Source organism: Nicotiana tabacum, chromosome 12 (assembly GCF_000715075.1).
Source record: "Nicotiana tabacum cultivar K326 chromosome 12, ASM71507v2, whole genome shotgun sequence".
NCBI classification, from domain to species: Eukaryota; Viridiplantae; Streptophyta; class Magnoliopsida; order Solanales; family Solanaceae; genus Nicotiana; species Nicotiana tabacum.
In genome coordinates, this window is record NC_134091.1 from 109,268,440 (window position 1) to 109,296,324 (window position 27,885).

A 27,885-nucleotide genomic window follows, 5' to 3' on the forward strand; every position below is an offset into this window, starting at 1 on the left:
ATAGGTCCATATCCGGTCCACTTTTCTAACTCAATTTTTCAATTATGAGACTAAGTGTCTCATTTCACTCCGAGTTCCTTCCGGACTCGAACCCACTAACCCGATATAACATAATATAGCTGAATAACACAAAAAGAAGTAGAAGATCAGGGGCTGCAAGCGCCAAACATCTACCTTGCTATCTCCAAGAAAAATCTGCAACCAAAACACTCAATAATTGCTACCGTGTCCAGCTACACCTGAATCTGCACACAAGGTGCAGGGAGTAACGTGAGTACGCCAACTCAGTAAGTAACAACAATAAATAAAGACTGAGCAGTAGTGACGAGCAATAAAGCATATAACGTTCATATCAGGAAATCTCAGTAAAATACCGCATGCTCTTAAAAATCAGGATTTGAATCAAACATCTCGTTTAAACCCAGTTCCAAGAAAAATCATTTTAAAGACATTTTTCCAATAGTTTTTCAGACAAAAGCTCAATGCAAAGGTGAGCAAAAATGATGAAATCATAAACAGCCACTCGGGCCAAACCTCACAGTCACTCGTACCACTCGGGCATACCTCACAATCACTCTTGCCACTCGGGCATGCCTCACAATCACTCTTGCCTCCCAATCACTCAGCACTCGGCACTCGGCGCTCGGAGCTCGCACTCAGTAGGTACCTGCGCTCACTGGGGGTGTGTACAGACTCCGGAGGGGCTCCTTCAGCCCAAGCCCTATAATCTGCACGGATAACTCACGTGCGATAATAATAAAGAATGTTGTAGGCGGGCAGCCTCGATCCACACTCATCCTCACCAATCGGGCCCTCGGCCTCACTCAATCACATGTATGCTGTAGGCGGGCAACCCCGATCCACACTCATCCTCACAATTCAAGCCCTCGGGCATTCCAGTAAAATAGGGCATTTGACCCAAAACATTTATATGTATCAAAATAGAGTCATAAAACTAAGTTATGCGGTAAACAAATATAAACATGACTGAGTATAGATTTTCAATCGAAAACGGTGAGAGGATGATAAGAAACATCCCCTAAGGGTCCAAACAGCATTGGCGCAAGGCCCAAACATGGCATTCAGCCCAATTTACTGGAATTCTTTCTAAAACATATAAGTATCAAATGGTTTCAAAAAAGTATGCAACTTTACAGTTGCTACGGGACGGACCAAGTCACAAATCCCCAATAGTGCACGCCCATACGCCCGTCACCTAGCATGTGAGTCACTTCAAAATAATAGAATGATACGAAATCCTGGGTTTCATACCCTGAGGACTAGATTTACCATCGTTACTTACCTCAAACCGGTCAAATCTCTACCCCGCAATGCTCTTGCCTCTGGACTCTGCCTCCAAAAGCTCCAAATCTATTTACAGCCAGTATAATACCATCAATATACGCTAACGGAATGAATTCCAGAAGAAAAGCTTCAAAATTAGACCAAAACCCGAAATTGGCTCAAAAATCGCTTGTGGGGCCCACGTCTCGGAACCCGACAAAAGTTACAAAATCCGAAAGCCCATCCAACCACGAGTCTATCCATACCAATTTTACCAAAATCCGACCTCAACTCGACCCTCAAATCTACAAATCTTATTTCCAAATTTCTAAGTTTCAATATCTCATTTACACCTCAAAATCATGAAATCTAGTCGGATTATTCGATGATAATACAATATGATGGAGTAGAAATGATCACAAGGGACTTAACTCAAGTTTTCCTTGAAAATATATCAAAATCTCCTCTCCCCAAGCTCTAATTTATCAAAAATGGCAAATGGGACGAAGTCCCCGTTTTTATAATTCTGCCCAGACATCCTCGGTTCTGCCTCGATCTTGGCCCTCGATCTTGGCCTTCGATCGAGGTCCTCGATCCTGGTCCTCGGGCCTGCCTTCGATTATGACTTCGACCCGGCCTTAGACCGTGACCCTCGACCTTGGGCTCGATCATGCCTTCGATCGTGGCCCTCGACTCTAGGCTCGATCATGGCTTCGATCGTGGCCCTCGACCCTGAGCTCGATCTGGGCTTCGATCGTGGCCCTTGACCCTGAGCTCTATCTGGGATTCGATCGTATCCCTCGACCCTAAGCTCAATCTGGGCTCGATTTCTGGGCATAAGCAATTTCCAACAGAAGGAAATTGCAGCAGCTGTTCTAGTTCAATTTTTGATCCGTTAACCATCCGAAACGAGGCCCTCGAGACCTCAACTAAATATACCAACAAGTCCTAAAACATCATACGAACTTAGTCGAATCCTCAAATCACGTCAAACAACGATAAAACCATGAATTACACCTCAATTCAAGCCTAATGAACTTTGAAATTGCTAATTTCTACAAACAATTCTAGAACCTATCAAATCACGTCCGATTCACCTCAAATTTTGCACACAATTCCCAAATGACATAACAGAGGTATTCCAATTTTCAGAATCGGATTCCGACTCCGATATCAAAAAGTCAACCCCCGGTCAAACTTCTTAAAAATAAAATGTTCGGCATTTCAAGCCTAATTCCTCTACGGACTTCCAAATAATATTCCGGACCTGCTCCTAAGCCCAAAATCACCATACGGAGCTATTGAAATCATCAAAATTCAAATTCGAGGTCGTTTACATATAGGTCCATATCCGGTTTACTTTTCTAACTCAATTTTTTAATTATGAGACTAAGTGTCTCATTTCACTCCGAGTTCCTTCCGGACTCGAACCGACTAACCCGATATAACATAATATAGCTGAATAACACAAAAAGAAGTAGAAATGGCGGGTCGTTACACAGGTAAACTGTGATTGAGTACAAAACAATAATTAAGCAGATAGTTCAACATGTACACGACCTCTGTGGGTCCCAACAGTACCAACATATAGCCTAAACATGGTTTCTAACGTGACTTACAGTCAAATTTCCACAACACATAGAGAACACATAGCTAACAACAAGTTATTCAACTTTACATTTTTCCACGGGACATACCAAGTCATAATCCCCTCGGTGCACGCCCACACGCCCATCATCTAGCATGTACGTCACCTCCAAAGTAATCACATGATACCAAAATCCGGGGTTTCATACCCTCATACCAGATTTATAACTTTTACTTACCTCAAGTCGTGCAATTATTTATTCTGCAATGTCTTTTCCTCGTGAACTGGCCACCAAACGCCTCGAATCTAGCCACAAACAATTCGATTCAATCAATAAAATTTATTGGAATTAATTCCATAAGAAAATATAAATTTCCATCAAAATCCGAAATTTAGCTCAAAAATTGCCCGTGGGGCCCACATCTCGGAACCCGACAAAAGTTACAAAATCCGTAAGCCCATTCAACCACGAGTCTAACCATACCAATTTTACCAAAATCCGACATCAACTTGACCTCCAAATCATCAAATCTTATTTCCAAATCCCTAATTTCAAACCCCCGATTTACACCTCAAAAACATGTAATCTAGTTGGATTATTCGATGATAGTTCAATATTATGGAGTATAAATGATCACAGGGGACTTACCTCAAGTTTCCCTCGAATTCTCTCTCAAAATCGCCCCAAAAACCGTGCTTGAAGGTCCAAAAATGGCAAAACTCGAAACCCCTTCGAAATGTATACTGTCCAGGGGTTCCGCACCTGCGACTCACTTAGCCGCTTCTGCGCTCTCGCAGGTGCAAGAATTCAACCACTTCTGCGGTTTCGCCAAGCCTCCACTGGAGCCGCTTCTGCGGGCTCGCATTTGCGAGGCTAGCTCCGCTTCTGCGATGGCTGGTGCGCACGTGCGTCTTCGCACCTGTGATCAAACCTTCGCAGGTGCGAAAATGCGAGAAGCAAAAATTCGAGTAGTGGTTTTAAGTCCGAATTTGATCCGTTAACCATCCGAAACTCACCCGAGACCCCGGGGAACTCAAGCAAATATACCAAAAAGTTCTAAAACATCATACAAACTTAGTCGAACCTTCAAATCACCTCAAACAATGCTAAAACCATGAATCATACCCCAATTCAAGCCTAATAAACTTTGAAATTTTCAATTTCTACAAATGACGCTGAAACCTAACAAATCACGTCCGATTGACCTAAATGTTTGCACACAAGTCATAAATGACATAACAAACCTATTAAAAATTTTAGAATCGGATTTCGACCATGATATCAAAAAGTCAACACCCCGGTTAAACTTTCCAAAAAATTGACTTTCGCCATTTTGAGCCTAATTCCGCTACGGACCTCCAAATAATTTTTCGGACATGCTCCTAAGTCAAAAATTACCATACAAAGCTATCAGAATCATCAAAATTCAAATTCGAGGTCGTTTACACATAAGTCCACATTCGGTCAATTTTTCTAACTTAAATTTTCAATTATGAGACTAAGTGTCTTGTTTCACTCTGAATTCCGTCCGGACCCGAACCAACTAATCCGGTAAGTCATAAAATAACTGTAAAGCATAAATTGAGAAGTAAATGGGGAAAGGGAGTTATAATACTCAAAACGACCTGCCGGGTCATTACATTCTCCTCCTCTTAAACAAACGTTCGTCCTCGAACGAGTTAGAATCATACCTGGAGTCTTAAATAAGTGTGGATATTTGCTATGCATCTCCTGCTCCATCTCCCAAGTAGCTTCTCCGACTGGTTGGCCTGTCCACTGTACCTTCACTGATGCTATGTTCTTTGACCTTAGCTTTCGAACCTGCCTATCTAAAATAGCCATCGGCTCCACATCATAAGTCAAATTACCGTCTAGTTGTACTATACTGAAATCCAGAATATGAGACGGATCCCCTACATACTTTCGAAGCATGGATACATGAAACACTGGATGAACACCTGATAGACTAGGTGGCAAAGAAACTTCATAAGCCACCTCTCCAATCTTCTTAAGTATCTCAAAAGGCCCAATATACCGAGGGCTCAACTTTCCCTTCTTCCCGAACATCAACACACCCTTCATTGGTGAAATTTTGGGCAGAACCTTCTCCCCAACCATGTAAGTAACATCACGGACCTTCCTGTCGGCATAACTCTTCTGTCTAGACTGCGCCGTGCGAAGCTGCTCCTGAATCACTTTAACCTTCTCAAAAGCATTCTGAACTAAGTCAGTACCCAATAACCTAGTCTCACCTGTCTCAAACCAACCAACCGGAGACCGACACCATCTCCTATATAATGCCTCATACGGAGCCATCTGAATACTCCACCGGTAGCTGTTATTGTAAGCAAACTCCACGAGTGGCAGAAACTGATCCCAAGAACCTCCAAAATCTATAACACAAGCGCGTAGCATATCTTCCAATATTTGAATAGTGCACTCAGACTATCCGTCTGTCTGAGGGTGAAATGTTGTACTCAACTGAACCTGTGTACCACATCGTGTAGGCGAACAATCTCGAGGATATAAATCTCAGCCAACCACTCCGAAGAATAATTGGTACCAACTGGAATAAAATGCGCGGGCTTAGTCAACTGATCTACAATCACCCAAACCACATCGAACTTCCTCAAAGTCCGTGGAAGCCCAACTACGAAGTCCATGGTAATACGCTCCCATTTCCACTTCAGAATTTCAAGCCTCTGAAGTAATCCTCATGGTCTCTGATGCTCGTACTTTACCTATTGACAATTTAAACACCGAGCTACAAATCCAACTATATCTTTCTTCATTAGCCTCCACCAATAGTGCTGCCTCAAATCCTGATACATCTTCACGGTACCTGGATGAATAGAGTACCATGAACTGTGAGCTTCCTAGTGAATTAGCTCACGCAAACCATCTGCATTAGGTACACATAGCCTGCCCTGGATCCGTAATACATCGTCATCCCCAATAGTGACTTCCTTGGCATCACCGTGTCCTTAAATACGTGTAGATGGGGATCATCATACATGCGCTCTCTAATGCAATCATATAAAGAAGACCGAGAAACCACACAAGCCAAATCTTCAAGGCATGAACAATAGCTGCTAACTCAAGGTCTTGGACTGGATAATCCTTCTCATGTACCTTTAACTGTCTGGACGCATAGGCAATCACCCTACCGTCTTGCATCAGCACTGCGCCGAGACCAATACGCGACGCGTCACAATACACGGTATAAGACTCTGGACCTGTAGGCAACACCAATACATGAGCTGTAGTCAAATCTGTTTTGAGCTTGTGAAAGCTCTCTTCACATTCATCCGACTACCTGAACGGAGCACCTTTCTTGGTCAATTTAGTCATAGGAGATGCAATAGACGAGAATCCCTCCACAAAGCGACGATAATAACCAGTCAAGCCGAGAAAACTCCGAATCTCAGTAACTGAAGATGGCCTGGGCCAACTCTGAACTGCCTCTATTTTCTTCGGATCCACCTTAATTCCTTCACTCGACACTATATGTCCCTAAGAATGCCACTAAATTAAGCCAGAACTCACACTTGGAGAATTTGGCATAAAGTCTCTCCTCTCTCAGCCTCTGTAATATAATACCCCAAGTGTTGTGCATGCTCCTCCTAGCTACGTGAGTACACCAGGATATCATCAATAAATACTAAAACAAATAAATCAAGATATGGCTGGAATACAGTATTCATCAAATGCATAAATGCTGCCGGGGCATTGGTTAGCTTAAAAGACATCACAAGAACTTCATAGTGGCCATAACGAGTTCCGAATGTTGTCTTTAGAATATCCGAATCCCGAATTTTCAGCTGGTGATACCCAGATCTCAAATCAATTTTGGAGAACACCCTCGCTCCCTGAAGCTGGTCAAATAAGTCATAAATACGCAAGAAGGTATATTTATTCTTGATTGTAACTTTGTTCAACTGCCTATAATTGATGCACATTTGCATAGCACCATCTTTCTTTTTCACAAACAGAACTGATGCACCCTAAGGTGACACACTAGGCCTAATAAAGCCCTTTTCAATGAGTTCATGTAGTTGCTCTTTCAATTCTTTTAACTCAGCTGGTGCCATACGATATGAAGGAATAGAAATAGGCTGAGTGCAATGCACCAAGTCAATACCGAAATCAATATCCCTGTCGGGTGGTATACCCGGCAGGTCTACAGAAAATACATCCGGAAAGTCTCGCACGACTGGTACTGAATCAATAATAGGAGTATCTGCATCAACATCTCTCACAAATGCCAAATATGACAAACATCCCTTTCCAACCATACGTTGGGCCTTCAAATAAGAAATTACCCTGCCAGGAACAAAATCTAGAGAACCTCTCCATTCAACCTTTGGCAACCCCGACATCGTTAACATCACAGTTTTTGCATGACAGTCCAGAATAGCATGACATGGAGACAGCCAATCCATACCCAGGATTACATCGAAATCAAACATACCGAGTAATAAGAGATCAACTCTAGTATCCAGTTCCCCAATAGTTACCACACACAACCGATACACACAGTACACAATAATAATATCGCCCACCAGGGTAGATACATATACAAGTGAAAATAAGGACTCACGGGGCATATCCAGATAATGTGCAAAATACGATGATACATATGAATAAGTGGAACCAGGATCAAATAATATAGAAGACTCCCTGTGGCACACTGAAACAATACCTGTGATCACTGCATCTGAAGCAACAACATCTAGCCTGTAGGAAAAGCATATAATCGGGCCTGACATCCACCTGATCGGCCTCCCCCTCTTAGGCGACTCCTAGTTGCCTGACCCCTACCCCGAGCTGGTTGGGCGGGTGGTGGAACTGCTGGTGCTGGTGCCGGCAGTCGAGAACTCTGCGGTGGAGCCGCACGCAATAGCCTAGGACAATCTCTCTTGAAATGACCAAATTATCCGCACTAGAAATAACCCCTCATCTGACGGAACTGCTGCTCCTGATAGCCCAAGGAATTATTGTAGAAGCCTGAGCGGACGAGGCATGATGAGAACTCTGTGTTGGTAGTGTACTGAATGAAGACAGGCCTGAGTGAGCACTGTAAGAACTGTGGCTAGCCGATGCACCACGATGAGCTGGACGACCCGTCTGAGCGTGTCTGTAAGAATGACCCCTACCGCGATAAAATTTCCCCCTGAAGGAACACCGCTGTAATCACGTAGACCACGAGGCCTCTTAGCCTCCCTCTCTCCACACTCCTAGCTACGAACCATCTCTATCTGCCGAGCAATGTCAACTACCTCATCAAAAGTAGCACCAGATACCCTCTCCCTAGTCATAAGTAACCGCAACATATATGTGAGGCCATCAATAAACCTCCTAATACTCTCCCTATCAGTGGGAACCAACCAGACTTCATGACGATCCAACTCAGAAAATCTCATCTCGTACTGCATCACAGACATGCCATCCTGATGTAACTGCTCAAACTGTCTGCGCAGCTCCTCTCTGCGAGACTGCGGCACGAACTTCTCCAAAAAGAGAACGGAGAATTCCTGCCATGTAAGTGGTACTGCACCAATTGGCCTGCGCCTCTCATAAGCCTCCCACATCTGAAGGCAGCCTTAGAAAATTGAAAAGTAGTGAACGAGACCCAACTGGTCTCCAGACTACCCGATGTCTGAAGCATCCGCCCAGACCTATCCAGAAAACGCTGAGCATCCTATGACTCAGCACCGCTAAATGGTGGAGGTCGAAGCCTCTAAAATCTCTCAAGTCTCATCATCTCATCATCTGCCATAACAGGAACTATCAGGGCCTAAGCAGCTGCAGTCGGCTGGGCTGGTAGTGCCCCCGGTATCTGAAGTCCCTGTACTACTTGGTCTGGAGTACGGGCAACAGGGGTATGAGTACCTCCATCGGCCTGAGCCGAAACCACCTCAGCAAGACCAGTACAAACTGTAAATATATGGGCCAGAGCCTGGAATCACAATAGATGTAGCTGGTGCCTGAGCTGGTCCCGTCGGCTCAACTGTATCTGAAATCTGCTCCTGAGCTGGAGCAACTGGTGGTACTACATGTGCTACTCCAACTGCTGCACGAGCTATACCCCGACCTCTACCTCAGCCCCGGCCTCTACCACGATCTCGGCCTCTCGCGGCCCTAACTGGTGGCACTGGTGGCTGACCGTCCGATCCGGTAGTACGTGTCCTCACCATCTGTGAGAGAATAGAATAACAGAAATTTAGTTTCTGGAACCAACAAATTTGCATGACAGAATACAAGAAAGTGAAGTTTTCCTAAGGGTTCTGCAGCCTCTCGAAGATAACTACAGACGTCTCCGTACCGATCCGCAAGACTCTACTCAACCTGCTCATGACTCGTGAGACCTATGCAACCTAGACTCTAATTCCAACTTGTCACGACCCAAAATTCTAACCTGTCATGATAGCGCCTATCTCGATACTAGGCAAGCTGACAATCTCAATAAACCACAATTTCTTTTAAGTGTGAAAATATGATATTTAAACACATCTCACAAATCTCGCAAATACAGATACAAGCACTCCCAAAACCCGGTGTCACTGAGTACATGAGCATCCAATATGAATACAAGTCTAGAAAATACGGTCCATAACAGTCTGAGACTAAATACTATAAATAAGGAGATAGGGAAGGAGAGGTATGGTCTGCGAAACACGACAGCTGCCTCTGAATCTCTGAAAAATCAACTGTGCGAAAGAATCAACACCCGCTATATCCGGGAATATCTGGATCTGCACACGAAGTACAGGGTGTAGTATGAGTACAACCAACTCAGCAAGTAACAATAATAAATAAGGAACTGAAGATAGTGACGACCTATACAATTATAGTTCACTTTTCATAATTCCAGCAAAGAATAAACATGCTTTCAAATCTAGCAATTTAAGTCAAATCAGTTTTAAACAGTTCAAGTTCATGTAATCCTGATATAAAATCTTTCAGAGTATTTCACAACAATGAAAGATAGCAACTAAGTGCAACAACAAACGAAAAGCAAGTACAGCCTCTCAGGGCAACAATCACTCAATTCGTTACAACAGCTCAACCACTCGGCTCTCAGCCCTCAGCACTCACACTCAATGGGTACCCGCACTCACTGGGGGTGTACAGACTTTGGAGGGGCTCCTACAGCCCAAGCGCTATAATTTGCACAGACAACTCACGTTCCATAGTATAAATATCTAGATCCGTACGGACAACTCACGTGTTGTACGGACAACTCACGTGCTATAGTATAATATAAGGATCCGCATGGACAACTCACAAGATGCACAGAGTACTCACGTGCTATAATATAATATCTCACAATCAGGCCCTCGGCCTCACTCAGTCACAAATCTCTCCAGTCTCTCGGGCTCTCAATAATCATGAAATCAGCCCAAACAACAATGATATGATACATCAATAATGAACAATAGAGACTGAGATAAAATAAACAAGTAAATTGTGACTGAGTACAAAATAACCATTACGCAGATAGTTCAACATGTACACGACCTCTGTGGGTCCCAACAGTACCAACTTATAGCCTAAACATGGTTTCTAACGTGACTTACAGTCAAATTTCCACAACACATAGAGAGCACATAGCTAACAACAAGTTATTCAACTTTATAGTTTTTCATGAAACAGACCAAGTCACAATCTCCTCGGTGCACGCCCACACGTCCGTCACCTAGCATGTGCGTCACTTCCAAAGTAATCACATGATACCAAAATCCGGGGTTTCATACCCTTAGGACCAGATTTATAACTATTACTTACCTCAAGTCGTGTAATTATTTATTCTGCAATGTCTTTTCCTCGTGAATTGGCCTCCAAACGCCTTGAATCTAGCCACAAACAATTCGATTCAATCAATAAAATTTATTGGAATTAATTGCATTAGAAAATATAAATTTTCCATCAAAATCCGAAATTTAGCTCAAAATCACGTCTCGGAACCCGACAAAGGTTATAAAATCTGGAAGCCTATTTAACCACGAGTCTAACCATACTAAATTTATAAAAATCCAACATTAACTCGACCTCCAAATCATCGAATTTTATTTCCAAATCCCTAAGTTCAAACTCCCGATTTACACCTCAAAAACATGTAATCTAGTCGGATTATTCGATGATAATTCAATATTATGGAGTAGAAATGATCACAAGGGACTTACCTTAAGTTTCCCTCGAATTCTCTCTAAACATCGCCCCAAAAACCGTGCTTGAAGATCCAAAAATTGAAAAACTCAAAAATGCCAGAAGCAAAAATTTCAACCGTGGTTTTAAGTCCGAATTTGATCCGTTAACCATTTGAAACTCACCCGAGGCCCCCGGGACCTCAACCAAATATACCAACAAGTCCTAAAATATCATACAAACTTAGTCGAACCCTCAAATCACCTCAAACAACGCTAAAACCACGAATCATACCCCAATTCAAGCCTAATGAACTTTGAAATTTTTAATTTCTACAAACGACGCTGAAACCTATCAAATCACGTACGATTGACCTAAAATTTTGCACACAAGTCATAAATGATATAACGGGCCTATTAAAATTTTCAGAATCGGATTTCGACCCCGATATCAAAAAGTCAACCCCCAAATAAACCTAATTTCGCTACGGACCTCTAAATAATTTTTCGGACACGCTCCTAAGTCAAAAATCACCATACGGAGCTATCAGAATCATCAAAATTTAAATTCGAGGTCGTTTACAAATAAATCCACATCCGATCAATTTTTCTAACTTAAATTTTTAATTATGAGACTAAGTATCTTGTTTCACTCCGAATTCCTTCCGAACCCGAACCAACTAATCCGGTAAGTCATAAAATAACTGTAAAGCATAAATTGAGCAGTAAATGGGGAAACGGAATTATAATACTCAAAAGTCGTTACAATAATATTGGTTTACCAAAATATCCTTAGGATATTAATTGACAAATAATTCCATGTAGGGTAAAACTGATATTTTAAACTTTGCTTAATACTACAATTTTCATGGACTTCTAATATTAATCAAATTCCAGTTTCTCGGCAATTTGAGATACTACATGTCTGCACCCTTTACCAAACATATTAGGATTCTATCAAAAATTCACAAGAATAAAACATAACTAACATTACGATACAGTATTTTACAAGATGAGGGAAATAAAAGAGAATCTTTTTCTTCTAAAGATTAAAACATGACACGCATTATGATGCTCCTGGAATTTTTATTTTTGGCTTAATTGTTCCTCTAAAATTAAGTTGATTCTTTAATTAGCTTAATTATATTCTTATGCAAAATATTATTATGAATATTGAAATTAAAAATTTTAGTATTATTTTGAATTTTTGCCAATGCCAAGAATGTTGTTTATTGTTTATGACACAATAAATTTTCTCAGGAAGAGTGCCAAAAACTTTAAGTTTGTTCCATATAATATGTTAGTGTCTATTGGTTTTACGTGCAAGGACTTTTTTTATTTTGAGGTTGGAGTTTTGAAGTGTGAAAGCCGATAATATGGTAGCGAAATCTAATATTATCAAAATTCTCACTACAGAAGGATACGAAAACCCGATTATAAAAGAGCACGAAGGCTAAATATTACTTACACTATTCTTAACATAAATCTATACGATATTTTGGTAAACAGAATAAAAATAGATTTCTAAATAAATTCTACTTCCGAATTTAAAGAAATAAATCGATCAAATTTAAATAAATTTAGTGCAGTTTAAACTTGAATTCAATTTAGTCATGCTTTCTCTAAATTTGATGAAGTACCTTTTTCCTGTTGAATAATAAAATGCTTGCACGCTATATTATAGAATACTTTGTGTCTTTTTTTATTGTTGATATCGATTTGGATTATGTCCTTGGACAACTGATTTGGATGGTGCTTATATCATTGATGTAAATTAAATTGTGTGATATTTATGTGTTGCTTCGAGTTCTTCCACCATCATATGGAAATTTGCAGCGTCTATAAGGTAGAAATTTTCTCAACATTTATAAGTATAATCTTATGCACTCTGAGTGCTCTCATATTTTGGTTTAAATTACTTTCAGGCATACATAGTTACTTGGTATAATTTTTGTAACGACCCGACCGGTCGCTTTGAGTTTTAGTACGTCGTTCGACGGTTTAAGACCTTCAGTAGCTTCACTTCAGGTATTTTGACTTTTACGTGTAGTCAAAATTTAATTTCGGGAAGTTCGAGATTGATTTGGAAAGACAATTCTAATTTCGGAAGCTTTAAGTTGGAAGAATTGACTAAGGTGTGACTTTTTAGTAAACGACCTCGGAATCAGGATTTGCAGGTTCCAATAGGTTCGTATGATGATTTCGGACTTGGGCGTATGTTCCAGTTGAGTATCGAATCACACGGGAGCAGTTCGACGCTTATTATAGAGGGTTGGCATTTTTAAAGGTTTAAGAATTTTATAAGTTTGATTTGAAGTGGATTTTGATGTTATTGATGTCCGTTTGAGGTTCTGAACCTTGGAATGGCTTTGTTATGTCATTTGTGACTCGTGCACGAAATTTAAAGTCATTCCGGATTTATTTGATACGTTTCGGCAAGGGATATAGAATCTAAAAATTTATAAGTTTGATTCGAGGCGTGATTCACGATTTTGATATTGTTTGACGTAATTTAAGGCTTCGACTAAGTTTGTATTATATTTTGGGACGTGTTGGTATATTTGGTTAAGTTCGTGAGGGCCCCGGGTAGATTTCAAATGGTTAACGGATTGAATTTGGCCTTATGAAATTGTTGGTGGTAGCACATCTGGTGTAATCGCACCTGCGGGGTTTTGTCCACAGGTGCGGATCCGCAGAAGCGGCCAAAAGGGTCGCAGAAGCGGTTCAGGGCGAGCAGGGTAGTAGCGCAAGTGCGAGACCACTTCCGCATCTGCAATGGCGTAGATGCGGCATCCTTGAGCGCAGAAGCAAAATGGCTGGGACCGCAGATGCGGCCGAGTTCCGCAGAAGCGGAACCGCACCTGCACATGAGAAGTCGCAGAAGCGCTGGAGGGGCCGCAGATGCGGAGGTTGAGGGGCCTGAGGGGAGCCGCAGAAGCGGCTAAGGTTCCGCAGATGCGAGATGTCGTTGGGCGTGAGGTTTTATAAAATGGGGTTTGTCCCTTTTCTTCCATTTTTACTTGGTTGGGGAGACTTTGAAGAGCTTCTAACGGGCGCAAAACACACTTAAATTTGTGCTCGCTAGTCAAAGATAGTATAGTATAATATCGTGTCCACAGGGATTGGATTTAAATAGTATTATCGTAGTTTGTAGCTAGATTGCAATCCAAGATGATCAACAATTTAGATTATGTGGTTAATACTAAAATTAATTAAGAATCTAGAGCTAATTGACTAATGATAATCAAAGTAAGGCCTAAGCAAAGGAAGATATCAATGGGAGAAAATAGAGTTTTGATAGGATAGGTGCAAGATAATTGTCTGGGATTTAACTCTAGATAATTCACGTCTAATGTTGAAGTGAGTCTCTCAAATTCACTTAATTTTCAGTACAATTGTTTAGTAGAAACTCTTCTCTCGGTTAAGTCTCAACCTCTCAATATGAACCAATTTAAGCTCTTTGAAGATATGCAAGAATGCGTAATGGATTGGTCTTTAGGAGAACCTCTCTCAATTATTCTCCTAACTAGATTTAATCAATAATTCAACTAGCCTCTTTTGATTACTTAGAAGAATCTATGAACTCAACTAACAATATAATGCAAAGATATCACAAGTTATGCCTCTTTCAATTACAAGAACAAGTGAATATATATGCAACAATTAATCTTCCAAAAACGATTCAAATATTGTGATGACCCAAAATGTCATCTTTAAATTTAATAATTAATTCTATGTTCTAAGACCTCGAAAAGTACTATTTATTACTCCTCGACTTGCGTGCACAGTCCGTAAAACTTTTCAAAAAGTTTTTATGTGAAAAATGGATTAAAATGTGAAATAGAGCCTTAGAAGCTAACTGAGTTGACTTTGGTCAATATTTTGAGATAACGGACTCGGATCAGTATTTTGATAGTTCCAGTAGGTCTGCATCGCGATTTGGGACTTGGGCTTATGCCTGAAATCGAATTTCGAGGTCCCTAGCCTAAGATATGGAATTTTGATAAAAAATTAAAAGTTTGAAAGTTTAATGATTTTTAAGAAGTTACTGATGTTGGATTTATTGACACTGGGTCCGTATTTTGGTTTTGAAGCCTTGTATAGGTTCACTATAATAATTATGACTTGTCTGCCAAATTTTGTGAGAAATAGAGTTGATTTGACGTGATTCGGACGCCCGTTTGTGAAAATATAAGTTTTAAAGTTTTCTTGAAAATTTCATTCGATTTGGTGTTCAATTCGTAAAGGTGTTATTTTGGCGATTTGATCGCGCGATCAAGTTCGTATGATGTTTTAAGACTTGTGTGCATGTTTGGTTTGGAGCCCTTAGGGCTCGAGTGAGTTTCAGATGCTCAACGGGCCATTTTGGACTTAAGGAAGATGGCAGATTTTTGGTGTTTTATTGCAGAATTTTTATTCATCGCGATCGCGTGAGGTCGTTCGCGATCGCGTAAGGCAATCTGAGAGGCCAGCCAAAGTTATTCTTCGCGTTCGCTAATTTGAGGATGCGATAGCGTAGGGGTGTGAAGTGGTTCTTCGCGAACGCATAGCCAAGGTCGCGTTCGCATTCGAATAGAGCTAAAGAGGCTAAAGTTGAGCCACACGCTTTACTCATCGGGATCGCGTGAGGTCGTTCGCGATCGTTTAAGTCTATGAGTCAAAGCATCGCGTTCGCGTGGTGTTTTACGCGTTCGTGTAGAGCAAAACGATGGGCAGCCAAAAATGTGCTTCGCGATCACGAAGCATTGGACGCGGTCGCATAAGGTAAAATTTAGGCAAACGGAACTTAAGTTCTAGAAAATGGGATTCGTCCCATTTTCAACCATTTTTCATTTTTAAGCTTGGGTAAGGCGATTCTTGGGCGATTTTTACGGAAAAACATTGGGGTAAGTGTTTCTTATCCTATATTGATTATTTTTCATGATTCCATACTCATTTATATCATGAATCCGTAAAATTTTGGGGAGATAAATCGGATTTTATAAAACAAAAATTTAAGATTTGAGGGTCCATTTGACATCAGAATTTGATAATTTTTGTATGGTTGGACTCGTCTCGGAATAGCTATTCGGGTTTCATAAGTTTTTTCGAGATTTAAATCCGTGGGCCCCACTATCGAATATTTAAGTGAATTTCGGATTTTATCCGAAAAATTAGTAAATTCATATGGAATTAATTCCTATGATTCGTATTAAGTATATCGAATTGTTTGTGAATAGATTTGACGTTTTTGGAGAGAAATTCAAAAGGAAAAGCTGTAGTCGAATAATTTATTAGAATTTGCAAAGCGAGGTAAGTGTCGTGGTTAACCTTGACTTGAGGGAATAGAGCCCTTAAACTATTTGTTATGTGAAATGCATGTGAACGAAGTATAGGCGAGGAGACGAGTGTCTTTACGTGTAACGACCCGGCCGGTCGTTTCGAGAGTTATAACCCTATTTTTCCCATTCCTACTTCTTTTTGTGTCATTCAGCTATATTACGTTATATCGGGTTAGTTGGTTCGAGTGTGGAAGGAACTCGGGGTGAAATGAGACACTTAGTCTCATAATTGAAATTTTAAGTTAGAAAAATAGACCGGATATGGACCTATATGTAAATGACCTCGGATTTGAATTTTGATGATTCCAATAGCTCCGTATGGTGATTTTGGACTTAGGAGCATGTCCGGAATATTATTTGGAAGTCCGTAGAGGAATTAGGCTTGAAATGCCGAAAGTTTTATTTTGAGAAGTTTGACCGGGGGGTTGACTTTTTGATATAGGAGTCGGAATCCGATTCTAAAAATTGGAACACCTCTGTCATGTCATTTATGACTTGTGTGCAAAATTTGAGGTCAATCGAACGTGATTTGATAGGTTCCGGAGTTGTTTGTAGAAATTAGAAATTTTAAAGTTCATTAGGCTTGAATTGGGGTGTAATTCATAGTTTTAGCATTGTTTGAGGTGATTTGAGGATTCAACTAAGTTCGTATGATGTTTTAGGATTTGTTGGTATATTTGGTTGAGGTCCCAAGGGCCTCGGGTGAGTTTCGGATGGTTAACGGATCAAAAATTGAACTAGAACAGCTGCTACAATTTCCTTCTGTTGGAAATTGCTTCTGCCCAGCGATCGAGCCCAGCAATCTCCCAGCGATCGAGCCTAGAATCGAGGGCCATGATCGGAGACACGATCGAGCCCAGAATCGAGGGGCACGATCGAAGACATGATCGAGCCCAGAATTGAGGGCCACGATCGGAGACATGATCGAGCCCAGAATCGAGGGCCACGATTGAAGATATGATCGAGCCCAGGGTCGAGGGGCACGATCGAAGGCCAGGATCGGAGGCATGATCGAAGGCCTAGGACCGAGAATCAGGATCGAAGGCCCAGGATCGAGGGCCAAGATCAAGGCCCATGATCGAGGTCCAAGATCGAGGGCCAAGATCGAGGGCCAGGATCGAGGACCTCGATCGAAGACCGAGGATGTCTGGGCAGAATTATAAAAAAACAGGGACTTCGTCCCATTCGCCATTTTTGGCAAATTGGAGCTTGAGGAGAGCCGGTGTTCGATATATTTTCAAGGAAAAACTTGAGGTAAGTCCCTTGTTATCATTTCTACTCCAAAATATTGAATTATCATCGAATAATCCGGCTAGATTACATGATTTTGAAGTGTAAATCGGAGATTGGAACTTAGAAATTTGGAAATACGATTTATACATTTGAGGGTCGAGTTGAGGTCAGATTTTGGTAAAATTAGTATGGGTAGACTCGTGATAGAAAGGGCTTTCAGATTTTATAATTTTTGTCGGGTTCCGAGACGTGGGCCCCACAGGCAATATTTGAGCCAATTTCGGGTTTTGGTCTAATTTTGAAGCTTTTCTTGTGAAATTCATTCCATTAGCATATATTGATGGTATTATGCTGATTGTGAATAGATTTGGAGAATTTGGAGGTCGAGTCCAGAGGCAAGAGCATTGCGGGGTAGAGATTTGACCGGTTTGAGGTAAGTAACGATTGTAAATCTAGTCCTGAGGGTATGAAACCCCGGATTTTGTATCATTCTATTATTTTGAGGTGACGCACATGCTAGGTCACGGGCGTGTGGGCGTGCACTGTTGGGGATTTGTGACTTGGTCCGCCCTGTAGCAACTGTAAAGTTGTATACTTTGTTGAAACCATTGATACTTATATGATTTAGAAAGATTTTATGTAAATTGGGCTGAATGCCATGTTTGGACCCTTAGGGGTTGTCTCTTACCATCCTCTCATTATTTTCGATTGAAAATCTATACTCAGTCATGGTTACACTTGTTTACCGCATAACTCCGTTTTATGACTCTATTTTGATGCATATAAATGTTTTGGGCCGAATGCCCTGTTTTACTGAAATGCCCAAGTGGCTTGATTTGTGAGGATGAGTGTGGATCAGGGCTTCCCACCTGCAGCATACTTATGACTGAGTGAGGCCGAGGGCCTGATTTGTGAGGATGAGTGTGGATCGGGGCTGCCCACCTGCAACATACTTTATTATTATCGCACGTGAATTGTCCGTGCAGATTATTGCACTTGGGCTGAAGGAGCCCCTCCGGAGTCTGTACACACCCCCAGTGAGCGCAGGTACCTACTGAGTGCGAGTGCCGAGTGCCGAGTGCTGAGTGACTGGGAGGCATGAGTGACTGCGAGGTATGCCCGAGTGGCAAGAGTGATTGTGAGGTATGCCCGAGTGGCAAGAGTGACTGTGAGGTTTGCCCGAGGGGCTGTTTATGATTTCATCATTTTGCTCACCTTTGCATTGAGCCTTTGTTTGAAAAACTGTTGGAAAAATTTCTTTAAATGATTTTTACTGGAACTGGGTTTAAACGAGATATTTGATTCAAATCCTGATTTTTTTTAAAAAGCATGTGGTATTTTACTGAGATTTCCTGATATGAACGTTATATGCTTTACTTCTCGTCACTACTGCTCAGTCTTTATTTATTATTGTTACTTACTGAGTTGGCGTACTCACGTTACTCCCTGCACCTTGTGTGCAGATCCAGGTGTGGCTGGACACGGTAGCGGTTATTGAGTGTTCTGGTTGCAGATTTTCTTGGAGATAGCAAGGTAGCTGTTTGGCGATCGCAGCCCCTGCTCTTCTCCCTCTTATCTTCCTCTAGTAGTATTTAGCTATTTTCCAGGCTGTGTTAGCCTTGATATTGTTAGACAGATTATAGTAGATGCTCATGACTAGTGACACCCCGATGTCGGGCTTTTTCTTTTCCACACTTCTGTTTTTCTTTGATTTGAACTCTCTAAATGGAGGTTTTTATGTTAAATAACCTTGAAATTATCTTTAAAATGAAAATATCATTTTGTTTTGGAAATGAGTCGGCTTGCATAGTTCCACGATAGACGCCATTATGACAGGGGGTTAGTTTTGGGTTGTGATATTTTGGTATCAGAGCCTAGGTTACATAGGTCTCACGAGTCATGAGCGAGTTTAGTAGAGTCTTGTAGATCGGTACAGAGACGTATGTACTTATCTTCAGGAGGCTGCAGAACCTTTAGGAAACTCCACATTCTTGAATTCTTGTCGTGCGAATCTGTTGATTCTAGTAGCTGAACATCTGTTGTTTCATTCTCTCACAGATGGTGAGGACTCGTGCTACCGGTCAGGAGGGCCATCCACCAGTACCACCAGCCAGGGCCGCGAGAGGCCGAGTCCGCGGTAGAGGCCGTGGTAGGGGCAGAGGTGTAGCCCGTACAGCAGTTGGGGCAGTACCTACAGATCCACCGATTGTCCCAGATCAGGACCAAGTTCCAGTTGTTGATGCACCAGCTCAGGCACCACATGTACCTATTGTGATTCCAGGCCTTCAAGAGGCCCTAGCTCAGATTCTGACAGTGTGTACTGGCCTTGCTCAGGCGGTCTCTATTTCGACGGCCGCAACCACTTCTCAGGCTAGGGGAGGCACTCAGACTCCCATCGCTCGCACACCCGAGCAGGTTATTCAGTGACTTCAGACACCAGAGGCACCACCAACCCATCCGGTTGCTGTTGCTCAGGATTATGTGTTTCCTGCTATGCCTGAGGATGATCAGCGTATGTTGGAGAGGTTTGGGAGACTTCAGCCACCACCTTTCAGTGGCATAGAGAGAGAGGACGCTCAGGACTTTTTGGACAGGTGTCAGAGGATACTCCGTACTTATGGTATTTTGGAGACTTGTGGGGTCTCGTTTACTACCTTTCAGTTTTCTGGGGCTGCACTCAGATGGTGGGAGACTTACGAGAGGCGTAGGCCTATTGGCGCAACACCCCTTACTTGGCAGCAGTTCTCCGTGGTCTTTTTGGAGAAGTTCGTGCCTCGATCCCGCAGAGAGGAGCTGCGTAGACAGTTTGAGCGGCTACGCCAGGGTGATATGTCTGTGATGCAGTATGAGATGCGACTCTGCGAGTTTGCCCGTCATGCTATCTGGTTGGTTCCCACAGACAGAGAGAGGATCATGGGGTTTATTGATGGCCTCACTTATCAGCTATAGTTGCTCATGACCAGGGAGCGAGTTTCGGGTGCTACCTTTGATGAGGTTGTCGACATTGCTCGGCAGATTGACATGGTTCGCGGTCAGGAGAGGGTTGAGCGGGAGGCTAAGAGGCCTCGTGGTCAGGGTGGATTCAGCGGTGCTTCTTTTTGGGGGTCAATTCCAGCACGGTAGAGGTCGTCATTTAAGACAGGCTCAGTCAGCTCGGCCATTTCATCGGGGTGCATCATCTGGCCAGGGTTCTCACAGTTCTCATCAGGGTCACTCATCACTTTGTGCCCCTCCAGTTCAGATTTCGTCCCGTGCTCCACCTGTTCAGGGCACTTACATGCCAGGTTTTTCTACCAGTCATCCCGGTGCTAGGGGTTCCCTTCAGTTTCCGCCGCCAGCACCAGGGAGTTGTTTTGAGTGTGGGGAGCTTGGGCATATGTGGAGGCAGTGTCCTCGTCATTATGGAGGTCTATCTCAACAGAGGAGTCAGCCTCCGACTACAGCACCAGCTACCTCACCACCCGCCCAGTCAGCTCAGGGTGGAGGTCAGTCAACTAGGGGTCGCCCTAGAAGGGGAGGTCGATCAGGGGGTGGTCAGGCTCGTTTCTATGCTTTCCCTGCCAGACCAGATGCTATTGCTTCAGACGCTGTGATTACAGGTATTGTCTCAATTTGCCACAGAGATGCCTCAGTATTATTTGCCCCTGGTTCCACGTATTCATATGTTTTCTCGTATTTTGCCCATTTTCTGGATATGCCTCGTGAGTCCTTAGTTTCATCTGTACATATATCTACTCCTGTGGGCGATACTATTATTGTGGACCGCGTATATCGATCATGTGTGGTGATTATTGGGGGTCTGGAGACCCGAGTAGATCTATTGTTGCTTAGTATGGTTGACTTTGATGTGATATTGGGTATGGATTGGTTATCTCCATGTCATGCTGTTCTAGATTGTCACGCTAAGACGGTGACGTTGGCTATGCCGGGAATTCCGAGGGTTGAGTGGAGCGGTTCTATAGATTATGTACCAAGTAGGGTGATTTCATATTTGAAGGCTCAACGCATGGTTGAGAAGGGTTGCCTATCTTATTTGGCTTTTGTGAGGGATGTTAGTGCAGAGACTCCTGTCATTTATTCTGTTCCGGTGGTACGTGATTTTTCGGATGTGTTTCCCGCAGACCTATCGGGCATGCCGCCTGATAGGGATATTGACTTTGGTATTGATTTGGTGCCGGGCACTCAGCCCATTTCTATTCCACCGTATCGTATGGCACCGGCGGAGTTGAAGGAATTGAAAGAACAACTTCAGGAACTCCTTAATAAGGGGTTTATTCGGCCTAGTGTGTCACCTTGGGGTGCACCGGTTCTATTTGTGGAAAAGAAGGATGGTTCCATGAGAATGTGTATTGATTACAGGCAGTTGAACAAGGTCACAGTCAAGAACAGGTATCCCTTGCCTCGTATTGATGATTTATTCGACCAGCTTCAGGGAGCGAGGGTGTTCTCCAAGATTGATTTGAGGTCCGGTTATCACCAGCTGAAGATTCGGGATTCAGATATTCTCAAGACAGCTTTCAGAACCCGATATGGCCATTATGAGTTTATGGTGATGTCTTTTGGGCTGACCAATGCCCCAGCAGCGTTCATGCATCTGATGAACAGTGTATTCCAACCCTATTTGGACTCATTCGTCGTTGTATACATTGACGACATCCTGATGTACTCTCGTAGCCAGGAAGAGCACTCTCAGCATTTGAGGGTTGTATTGCAGAGATTGAAGGAGGAGAAGCTTTATGCAAAGTTCTCTAAATGTGAGTTTTGGCTCAGTTCAGTAGCATTCTTGGGGCACGTGGTGTCCAGTGAGGGTATTCAGGTAGATCTGAAGAAGATAGAGGCGGTGCAGAGTTGGCCCAGACCGTCCTCAGCCATGGAGATTAGGAGCTTTCTTGGTTTGGCGGGTTACTACCGTCGCTTTGTGGAGGGATTTTCATATATTGCATTGCCCTTGACCAAATTGACCCAAAAGGGTACTCCATTCAGGTGGTCGGATGAATGTGAGGAGAGCTTTCAAAAGCTCAAGACTGCTTTGACCACAGCTCCAGTGTTAGTTTTGCCATCAGCTTCAGGTTCTTACACCGTGTATTGTAATGCCTCGAGGATAGGCATTGGTTGTGTTTTGATGCAGGAGGGTAGGGTGATTGCCTATGCCTCGCGCCAGTTGAAGACCCATGAGAAGAACTATCCTATCCATGATCTTGAGTTAGCAGCCATTGTTCACGCCTTGAAGATTTGGCGTCATTATTTGTATGGGGTTCATTGTGAGATCTATACTGATCACCGGAGTCTGCAGTATCTGTTAAAGCAGAAGGATCTTAATTTGCGTCAGTGGAGATGGTTGGAGCTTCTTAAGGACTATGACATCACTATCTTGTACCATCCGGGGAAGGCCAATGTGGTGGCCGATGCTTTGAGTCGTCGGGCAGAGAGTTTGGGGAGTTTAACCTATCTTCCAGCAGCAGAGAGACCTTTGGCATTAGATGTTCAGACCTTAGCAGGCCAGCTTGTCAGATTGGATATTTCGGAGCCTAGTCGAGTATTGGCTTGTGTGGTCTCCAGGTCTTCTCTTTATGACCGTATCAGGGAGCGTCGGTATGATGACCCTCACTTGCTCGTTCTTCAGGACAAGGTTTGGAGAGGTGATGCTAGGGATGTGACTATTGATGATGACGGGGTGCTGAGAATGCAGGGCCGAATATGTGTGCCTAATGTAGATGGGCTTCGAGAGCTGATTCTTGAAGAGGCCCACAGCTCGCGGTATTCCATCCATCCGGGTGCCGCGAAGATGTACCAGGATTTGAGGCAGCACTATTGGTGGAGGCGGATGAAGAAGGATATAGTTGGGTTTGTGGCTCGGTGTCTATACTGTCAGTAGGTTAAGTATGAGCATCAGAGACCAGGTGGCTTGCTTCAGAGGTTAGAGATCCCAGAGTGAAAGTGGGAGCGGATCACTATGGACTTTGTAGTTGGGCTCCCACGGACTTAGAGGAAGTTCGACGCTATTTGGGTTATTGTGGATTGGCTGACCAAGTCCGCGCACTTCATTCCAATTGGTACTACTTACTCTTCAGAGCGGTTGGATGAAATTTACATCCGAGAGATCGTTCGCCTGCATAGTGTCCTAGTTTCCATCATTTCAGATAGGGGTACTCAGTTCACATCGCAGTTTTGGAGGGCCGTGCAGCGAGAGTTGGGTACTCAGGTTGAGTTAAGCACAGCTTTTCACCCTCAGACGGACGGGCAGTCAGAGCGCACTATTCAAATATTGGAGGACATGTTGCGTGCTTGTGTCATTGATTTTGGGGGTTCATGGGACCAGTTTATGCCACTCGCGGAGTTTGCATATAACAACAGTTATCAATCGAGCATTCAGATGGCTCCGTACGAGGCTTTGTATGGGAGGAGGTGTAGATCTCCGGTTGGATGGTTTGAGCCGGGTGAGGCTAGGCTCCTAGGTACAGACTTGGTCCAAGACGTATTAGGTAAGGTGAAATTGATTCAGGAGCGACTTCGCACAGCGCAGTCTAGGCAGAAGAGCTACGCAGATAGGAAGGTCCGTGATGTGTCTTTTATGGTTGGGGAGAAGGTTTTGCTGAAGGTATCTCCCATGAAGGGTGTTATGAGGTTTGGGAAGAGGGGCAAGTTGAGCCCCCGGTTCATTGGGCCTTTTGAGGTGCTTCAGAGGATAGGAGAGGTGGCTTATAAGCTTGCCTTGCCACCTAGCTTGTCGAGTGCGCATCCAGTGTTTCATGTTTCCATGCTCCGGAGGTATATTGGAGATCCGTCCCATGTTTTGGATTTCTTCAGTTAGACGGTGACATGACTTATGATGCAGAGCCGGTGGCTATTTTGGATCGGCAGGTTCGAAGGTTGAGGTCAAAGAATATAGCTTCAGTGAAGGTGCAATGGAGAGGCCAGCCAGTGGAGGAGGCCACTTGGGAAACCGAGCGGGAGATGCGGAGCAAATATCCACGCCTATTCGAAACTCCATGTATGTTTCTAGACCCGTTCGAGGACGAACGAATGTTTAAGAGGGGGAGAATGTAACGACCCGGCCGGTCGTTTCGAGAGTTATAACCCTATTTTCCCCATTCCTACTTCTTTTTGTGTCATTCAGCTATATTACGTTATATCGGGTTAGTTGGTTCGAGTGTGGAAGGAACTCGGGGTGAAATGAGACACTTAGTCTCATAATTGAAATTTTAAGTTAGAAAAATGGACCGGATATGGACCTATATGTAAACGACCTCGGATTTGAATTTTGATGATTCCAATAGCTCCGTATGGTGATTTTGTACTTAGGAGCGTGTCCGGAATATTATTTGGAAGTCCGTAGAGGAATTAGGCTTGAAATGCCGAAAGTTTTATTTTGAGAAGTTTGACCGGGGGGTTGACTTTTTGATATAGGAGTCGGAATCCGATTCTAAAAATTGGAACACCTCTGTCATGTCATTTATGACTTGTGTGCAAAATTTGAGGTCAATCGAACGTGATTTGATAGGTTCCGGAGTTGTTTGTAGAAATTAGAAATTTTAAAGTTCATTAGGCTTGAATTGGGGTGTAATTCATAGTTTTAGCATTGTTTGAGGTGATTTGAGGATTCAACTAAGTTCGTATGATGTTTTAGGATTTGTTGGTATATTTGGTTGAGGTCCCGAGGGCCTCGGGTGAGTTTCGGATGGTTAACGGATCAAAAATTGAACTAGAACAGCTGCTGCAATTTTCTTCTATTGGAAATTGCTTCTGCCCAGCGATCGAACCCAGCGATCGAGCCCAGCAATCTCCCAGCAATCGAGCCTAGAATCGAGGGCCACGATCGGAGACACGATCGAGCCCAGAATCGAGGGGCACGATCGAAGACATGATCGAGCCCAGAATCGAGGGCCACGATTGGAGACATGATCGAGCCCAGAATCGAGGGCCACGATCGAAGATATGATCGAGCCCAAGGTCGAGGGGTACGATCGAAGGCCAGGATCGGAGGCATGATCGAAGGCCTAGGACCGAGAATCAGGATCAAAGGCCTAGGATCGAGGGCCAGGATTGAGGCCTAGGATCGAGGGCCAAGATCGAGGGCCAGGATCGAGGACCTCGATCCAAGACCGAGGATGTCTGGGCAGAATTATAAAAAAACAGGGACTTCATCCCATTCGCCATTTTTGGCAAATTGGAGCTTGAGGAGAGTCGGTGTTTGGTATATTTTCAAGGAAAAACTTGAGGTAAGTCCCTTGTTATCATTTCTACTCCAAAATATTGAATTATCATCGAATAATCCGGCTAGATTACATGATTTTGAAGTGTAAATCGGAGATTGGAACTTAGAAATTTGGAAATAAGATTTATACATTTGAAGGTCGAGTTGAGGTCGGATTTTGGTAAAATTGGTATGGGTAGACTCGTGATTGAAAGGGCTTTCAGATTTTATAACTTTTGTCGGGTTTCGAGACGTGGTCCCCACAGGCGAGTTTTTAGCCAATTTCGGGTTTTGGTCTAATTTTGAAGCTTTTCTTGTGGAATTCATTCCATTAGCGTATATTGATGGTATTATACTGATTGTGAATAGATTTGGAGCATTTGGAGGCTGAGTCCAGAGGCAAGAGCATTGCGGGGTAGAGATTTGACCGGTTTGAGGTAAGTAACGATTGTAAATCTAGTCCTGAGGGTATGAAACCCCAGATTTTGTATCATTCTATTATTTTGAGGTGACGCACATGCTAGGTGACGGGCGTGTGGGCGTGCACTGTTGGAGATTTGTGACTTGGTCCACCCCGTAGCAACTGTAAAGTTGCATACTTTGTTGAAACCATTGATACTTATATGATTTAGAAAGATTTTATGTAAATTGGGTTGAATGCCATGTTTGGGCCTTGCGCCAATGCTGTTTGGACTCTTAGGGGCTGTCTCTTACCATCCTCTCATTATTTTCGATTGAAAATCTATACTCAGTCATGGTTACACTTGTTTACCGCATAACTCCGTTTTATGACTCTATTTTGATGCATATAAATATTTTGGGCCGAATGCCCTGTTTTACCGAAATGCCCGAGTGGCTTGATTTGTGAGGATGAGTGTGGATCGGGGCTGCCCGCCTGCAGCATACTTATGAATGAGTGACGCCAAGGGCCTGATTTGTGAGGATGAGTGTGGATCGGGGCTGCCCGCCTGCAGCATACTTTATTATTATCGCACGTGAGTTGTCCGTGCAGATTATTGCGCTTGGGCTGAAGGAGCCCCTCCGGAGTCTGTACACACCCCCAGTGAGCGCAGGTACCTACTGAGTGCGAGAGTCGATTGCTGAGTGACTGGGAGGCATGAGTGACTGCGAGGTATGCCCGAGTGACAAGAGTGATTGTGAGGTATGCCCGAGTGGCAAGAGTGAATGTGAGGTTTGCCCGAGGGGCTGTTTATGATTTCATCATTTTGCTCACCTTTGCATTGAGCCTTTGTTTGAAAAACTGTTGGAAAAATGTCTTTAAATGATTTTTACTGGAACTGGGTTTAAACGAGATATTTGATTCAAATCCTGATTTTTTTTAAAAAAGCATGTGGTATTTTACTGAGATTTCCTGATATGAACGTTATATGCTTTACTTCTCGTCACTATTGCTCAGTCTTTATTTATTGTTGTTACTTACTGAGTTGGCGTACTCACGTTACTCCCTGCACCTTGTGTGCAGATCCAGGTGTGACTGGACACGGTAGCGGTTATTGAGTGTTCTGGTTGCAGATTTTCTTGGAGATAGCAAGGTAGCTGTTTGGCGATCGCAGCCCCTGCTCTTCTCCCTCTTATCTTCCTCTAGTAGTATTTAGCTATTTTCCAGGCTGAGTTAGCCTTGATATTGTTAGGCAGATTATAGTAGATGCTCATGACTAGTGACACCCCGATGTCGGGCTTTTTCCTTTCCGCACTTCTGTTTTTCTTTGATTTGAACTCTCTAAATGGAGGTTTTTATGTTAAATAACCTTGAAATTATCTTTGAAATGAAAATATCATTTTGTTTTGGAAATGAGTTATCTTGCCTAGTTCCACGATAGGCGCCATCACGACAGGGGGTTAGTTTTGGGTTGTGACATTACGTCGTCAAATTAATTGTTTCCATAATTAATTAAAAATCATAAATTGTTCTAAGACACGAATTAATTGTTATAATTATTATTTCTTTCCTATTCTTTAACAAATATTAATTCTTGAATTCCTGCAATAATTGTTACATGTTATTTGATTTATGTGTCTTAATTATTATTTGACATTTAGCATACTAAATATTAACTTCTTATTTTCTCCATAATTTTCACAGTTATTTGCTAATT